The sequence below is a fragment of the Cyprinodon variegatus genome, unplaced genomic scaffold (genome assembly GCF_000732505.1).
Source record: "Cyprinodon variegatus isolate N-32 unplaced genomic scaffold, C_variegatus-1.0 Scaffold1127, whole genome shotgun sequence".
NCBI lineage: Eukaryota > Metazoa > Chordata > Actinopteri > Cyprinodontiformes > Cyprinodontidae > Cyprinodon > Cyprinodon variegatus.
Window position 1 is genome coordinate 225026 of NW_015151580.1, and position 6736 is coordinate 231761.

Below are 6736 nucleotides of genomic sequence, written 5' to 3' on the forward strand. Positions count from 1 at the left end.
GTGTGTGTGTGTGTGTGTGTGTGCGTGCGTGTGTTGGGGGGGCAAGCATTATGGCACTTAATAATCTTTGCTGCACTTTAAGTGGGATGGGGGTGTCACTTTTACCTCTTGTGCACTTTACTTGGAACTTGCTGCTACTAAGTATTGTACCCCAAACATAATTTCGTTGCCTTTTTTTGACAATGACAATAAATTCTTGAAACTTTGTCCTCCACAAAGTAAATAGATGATCCACCAGCAGCCCTGTTTCTTCAACCACCCCCCACCTCCCTCCCTGTCCCAGTGACAGGTGAGCAACATAACAATGTGTTCAGGGACAGGCCAGTTTGCATCAGCACAGTCTGTTGGACTTTCCCTCTTTTTATCATTTTATAAATATATATAATATTTTGGATAGATCTTAGGCCAAAATAAATTATTACATTTATTCTGACCCGTTTGTTTACTTTTGCAGCAATGTATCAATTTGTATCAATTTGACTGTATGATCTGGTTGAACTGTAAAGAGCCTTGAGATGACATGTGTTGTGAATTTGGCGCTATATAAATAAACAGAATTGAATTGAATTGAATTGAATGTGATCGGGCAACCACCAGACACCTAATCTGTCCAAATAGCTGTGTTATGGACCCGGTTAGTCACAAATATATCTAGTTGATTGCTTACTGATTTCTTATCTGCCTTTTTCTACATGAAAAAATATCAAGAACCCATGGCGTGTGATACAACGCAGTGGTAGCTGCTAACTCTGGGATTTATATTCTACTGTCATAAAAAATTACATAAAAAGTAATCTTTCTGCATCAGCAGGTACGTGATTACCTGAAATGCGCCTAAATATATTTACCTCATTTGTACATATGGGCCAGTAAAACCAGTTCAGAAGGAGCCATTATGGTCTCCTAACTTGAAATTGCATACAGACTGAACACAATAGCATTACAATTATAGGTGTTTCTTTCCTTAAATCACTGTTTGTGTGAAATGACACAGGTCATCATACAGGACAGTTTTGGGGATCCTAAAAAAATACCTTTGTAAAGACTTGTATTTGTGTCCAAACAAGAAAATCAACAAAACATGAAAGCATGGAATCTAATAAAAAGAAAATTACTTTTTGTCACAATTTGTAAAATAAAGTGAGAATAGTTGGAAGGAAGGATGAGAATAGTTCCGTTTGCAGTCATTTTTCTTGAAAAAGTTGCTTACACATGTGTTGCATCCTGAATGATAGGCTTACATGGATTTATATTTACAATCAGGAATTTATATAGTGGGAATTTACATTGACTTGCTCCTCCAAGCTGCAGGTTTTGATATATAGCTTATGGTTCAGCAGGAGAAATGACACTCCATCGTGGGACAGACTTTTATTTATATTTTTCTGTACACTTGTGAACGACACTATTCTTTGTGTGGAATTATTTTCACTATTTGCTTTTCTGAGGATACAAGTTCTTTGCCATTTTTTTCTAAACTGAAAAAAACATAAATCCATTCGCTAGATATGTCTGGTTGATTTTTTGCGAACAGTTTTGTTATGTTTTTTTTTTTTACATCAGGCATCAACACAGCCGCCTATGCTTTAAGAACATCTGCGGTGCGCATAAATTCTAACCAGTTCATCTATTACACCGGGTTAATTAGCTTCCAGACATCATCTGCAACATTCTTCTGTATCCCAATACATTTATAAGTTCAGGGGCTAAACAGAACTGCCGCTTTAATTCCGCTACTTTATTATATTTGACTTAAACAGCTGCTGTGAATTTCGACCAGTTGTGACTTTCTGATGGAGCAGCCGTAAATCGTCAGAACAATGTTATTAAAGCTGAGAGCTCAGATTATAACGTAACTAACTGATATATCAGGCGCTTTCTGAAGCTTCCTACCGATTTCTGGAGTTTAATCTGAGGTTTCCAGCAGCCTGGTGTCTTCCTTTGTAGCGAACGATGTTTTGATGTTTTTTTCAACAATGTGAAGACTTAGCGGTGACTTCAGCAGCAGTTAGTCGTTCTCTGATAAACTCTTAAATGCTGAACTGAACACATTGTTACTGAAACATTCAGCCGAGATACGAAAACAACCGACTGCTAGCTGTTACCAAGCTAGCTACCATAGCAGTGTTTTGTTTTACTTCCGCTGAGTGTCACACTGACACAAAGCAGCTGCTTGTTCCTTTTAGCGCCCCCTGCTGGACGGAAGTTAAACAGCAGAAAAGCAGCAAAAAGATTACATTTTCTGAACCAGACAAAAACTTTTCTAAACGGTCATCTGAAAAGCAGATATCAAGCCAGTATATGTTCTGCAGTTAAAGTTATTTAAAATTGTTCAGTGCTCGTTTAAGAGTCGTCCAATAAATCTGATTAGCTTTTTTGTGGCTAATGTTTCTATATCCACCCTCCTACATTCACCCGATGGGTTTCTAAGATACAACTTGAAATAACTCAGAAGATATCCTCTGTCAAAAGTGTAGAGATAACTTTATTCCAATCCCACCTACTATCCCCGGTTGACAGTATATTATGAAACCTCAGCAAGCAGCCAAACCATACTTTAACTCAGACTGCCAGAAACCCTAAAAGAAATCTTAGAAATCTTACAGCTTTTTTATTTCACTGAGAGTTCTGGACACAGTCCTCCTCAGCCTTACTGGTGTTTATGAGCTTGTTGATGTTATTGCCTGATCTCAGATCCTCAGTGAATTTGGATCAGCTGACTCATAACAGAGACCTGCTCTCCTCACTGCAGTTTTTCAAACCTAGGGTTCTAGCCTTATTTTTGGTTCTGCTTCTCTGACTGAGCAAGGACCGTTGGTTCAGGGACATCTTAGGAGACTCTGTCTTGCTTAGAGGGGAAGGACGTTTTAAAGCAGCACCTGCTGGTATGGTGTTGATTGTTTAAGGGATCAGCCCATGTAGAGTTCCTGGCTTGAACTAGTTGGTTTGAATGGGGGAAAGGCACATGAACTGTATGGTATAGATGTATTCATAGATATATGAATAGAAATCACATAGACAAGATTTATCCTCCATGATGGATCCATCAGGTTGGTCACCATTGAGTGACACGGGACCTCATCCTGAACTAAACAAACCTTCCTGCCATCTGAATCACCTCTCATCCTGAAGGATTCAGTGGTTCCAGCAGAGAAAGCAAAGGACAAAATGGAGGACGGTGGAATAGCAACACTGCACTGCAAGAAATTGAAATCGAGATAAGCCCTTCTTACAATAAGTGCACAAGACAATTTACATTTAAAATAAGGAAAAATTATTTCAAATCCATATTCTAATTATCTCATTATAAGAGTAAAATACTCATTCCATTGGCAAATCATCTTATTTACCTACTGAAATTAATGGTAAATACACTTAATTAAAGACATTTTTGCTCATTTCTAGATTTTTTTTATTTATTTATTTATTTTTTTTGCAGTGTGCAGCACAACTGAGGGTGATGCTAATCTTAAAACACTTGCAGCTGACATTCAAGGTCAGACTGGCATCCTTACAGATGAGGATGATGATGGTAGAACACCTGATATGTTTCCTTCCACTCCCCAGCTGGTTCAGTGTAAACTGACGGGAGCATTGATACCAGGAACAACCCTTACCACAACATTGAAAACATTAAAGATTTTCTTCTTCCTCTAGAGATGTCATCACTCCTGTCTCTCACAGAACTGCGCTTGGGATTTCGCAACAGAGTCCCACAGCCACAACCTAAGACATGTCAACAGAAAGAAGTGGATCATCAGAGATCACTAATCCACCAGTGGAGGATGAGGATCTCTCAGTGGACAGCTTTCTAAAGAGTTGTGGGATCAAGCTGAAGCCATGTTGATTAAGGTTGTAGTCAAATGTCAGCGGAAAAGCTGCTGGAAATTTTTCCACCAGCCAGACTGAACTGGTGGGGCGGTTAGACTGTGATTAACCTTACTGAACATTTTAAACTGACAATCCGTACAGGTCTGACATTTACACCAACAGAGGGTTGCTAGATATAAATTTGGAACGGGTTAGCAGGTATGAGCTTTATTGGGACCATAGAAGGGTGTGATTAGCCTTATTTTTAATAAAAACCCAGACGGGGAACAAGAGCATTTGACAGATCCACCTGTATCCATCCATTCTCTGTCACATTTTTCCCGGCTGGGTTGCGAGGGGTGCTGGTGCCTATCTCCAGCTGTCTACGGGTGAGAGGCGGGGTCCACCCTGGACAGGTCGCCAATGTATCACAGGGCAACTCAGCGACAAACAGGATAAACAACCATTCAAGCACACACTCACACCTAAGGAGAATTTAGAGAAGCCAATTAACCTAACAGTCATGTTTTTGGACTTTGGGAGGAAGCTGGAGTACCCTGAGAGAACCCACACATTCAACGGGAGAACATGCAAACTCCGTGCATTAAGACCCCTGGCAGAGCTACCCACTGCGCCTCTGTGCAGCCCACCTGATTACCAAACTTATTCATAATTTGTACTAGAAATAATTAATTACTGATAAAGAGAAAACTTATTTATCAGGCTCCACCAAACATGCCCTGGATTCACAAAGATTCAACAACAAACCATTCTGGATTCTAGAGGGTAGATCTATAGTGATAGGAATGATTTTACAGAAGCAATTCACACTAACATAGCTGCAGTTATTTATTTAGATGATATTATTTAGTTTCTCTTTGAATTTATAAGGTATTTTTCAATTGAACTGAATTATAAGTTAAAACATTCTAAACACAAAATTTCGACATTAAGGTATTTGTCAAATCAACCGACAGGCAAGCTTTACTACATACTGTAAAACCACTTTTCATTTGAACGACACGTTTGCTAGTTTGGTTAAATTTAAATTAAGATTTAAAATAATTTTAATTTAGTTCAAGGTGGTTTGTCTTTTTTTTTTCATTATATGTTCTGAATTATATCTGAAAAAAGATTAATCAAGAAACCATATGTTCAGATGAGATGGGTGGTAACCTCACCAGTCAATCATCAGACGAAACTGAAAATAAGTGGAAAAATACTTGCTTCATAAATGTTTTGTGGCAATCAGAATGCTTCAGTTTTATTCCATCGGTCAAATAGTTAAGTAAAGGCATTTGGCAAAATTTGACACATTTGGAGAGGTTTCGAGACGCTGGTGACACCAAAAGTTTAAAGCCCCACACACTGGAAAATTATCTAGAAATAAGTAAAACTCTTCTTAAATTAAGTGGATTTACCTTTAATTTGAGCAGCTAAATAAGATTATTTGCCAATGGAATGAGTGTTTTTACTCTTAAAATAAGATAATTAGATAATATGCCCTTGAAACAAGACAATTTAATTGGGTTTTCTTATTTTTAATGTAAGTTCTCTTGTTCCATTGGCAAAATGTCTCTTTTAGCTCCTCAATTCAAGAACAAATACATTTATTTTAAGAAAAAAAATATTTATCTAGATCTTGATTTATTTCCTGTGCAGGCCTGGAACTGTTATAGCTAGCCTGAAATATTCTGCAGTTGTAGTTGACATGATACAGAAAAAATGCAATACAATGACATGTGCCTATTCTCAAACATGTCTTTGTTACTGCTGTTCAAAAAAGACCTGTCGTTTTTGAGAAGAAAAAGAAACAACTTTGAGCTATGTTTGAACTGATGCAGTTTAGAATGTGTTTTGGTCACTATTTTCATTTATATTTTCAGAAACTAGAAGCTTCCAAATGCTGTATCACACCTGTAATTTGGGCTTACAGTTCCTAAATTATTTGTTTTTCGATTTGAGTATGCAAAATAGGCGAGGATTACTTAAAACTAGGTGGATGTTAAGAGGTTTCTAAACGTTATTAAACAACCAAGGCACTATTTTAAAGCTTTGGCCACCAGGTGTCAATAAATATCCATTTTATGCAAAGACGAAGTCCTCTCAGATCAAACTAGCAGGTATTTCTGTTGTCATTGCTCTTGTTGCTACCAAAGGCCTGTACCACATGAGATTCTTCGTTTTACTGTGATTCCACTGGTACCTCTACTTGTTGTCTTGAAAAGAATAATTTCTCTGTTTTAGATCAATGATCTTCAGTTACAATAAACGCCTCAACGTCTGAGCTCTGAAAAGGGGGGGAGTGAAGTCAGGAACATCAGCATTACTTTGAGCCAAGAGTGAGGTAGGCTCTGCAGCAATAAAAGATTCTAGTTTCGCTTTAGATTGTCTCACTTGATTAACACTAAATCTGATTGGAGAATTCTGGATGAAAATTTCTGGGATAAATGACTTTTGAGTAATGATCATCCTGGCTGCAAGTCTTTGGTCACTGGGAAGATGATGAAATTTAGGGCTTGTCTGTACAGAAAACTGGTAGGAAACTGCAAGGGGACATAAAGTCAGAGTTTAGGATTAATTCAGTGAAATGGAAGAAATTATCCTATACACACGCAACAAGGGAAAAAGGGATAAACCTGCAGCCAAGTAGCCAGGACACCTCAGCAGTCAGATGCATAGTTCCAGGACCCCACACTGTCAAATACATAGCAAGATGTTTAATTCCTCTGGTTGTTTGTTTGTAAAGCCCCTCAGCCCAGACTTTGTGCTTGCAATATTTCTAAATATAACTTTTCTAACTAAGCAAAGACAAGGTTTGGACGCACTCAGGCTCTAAAAAGAGAGATTGATGCTGACACGAGCATATATATATATATATATATATATATATATATATATATATATATATATATATATATATATA

At 37.7% G+C, this 6736-nt stretch overlaps 1 protein-coding gene across 1 annotated transcript in view; it reads right to left on the minus strand.

Moving 5' to 3' along the window:
• LOC107101646 (zinc finger protein OZF-like) overlaps nt 1–2132 on the minus strand; it is a 10167-nt gene extending 8035 nt beyond the window's left edge. The window contains exon 1 of the mRNA XM_015400636.1: nt 1894–2132. The gene's annotated coding sequence lies outside the window, so the exon portion shown is untranslated. The remainder of the gene's footprint in view (nt 1–1893) is intronic.
• Nucleotides 2133–6736: the final 4604 nt, after the last annotated feature.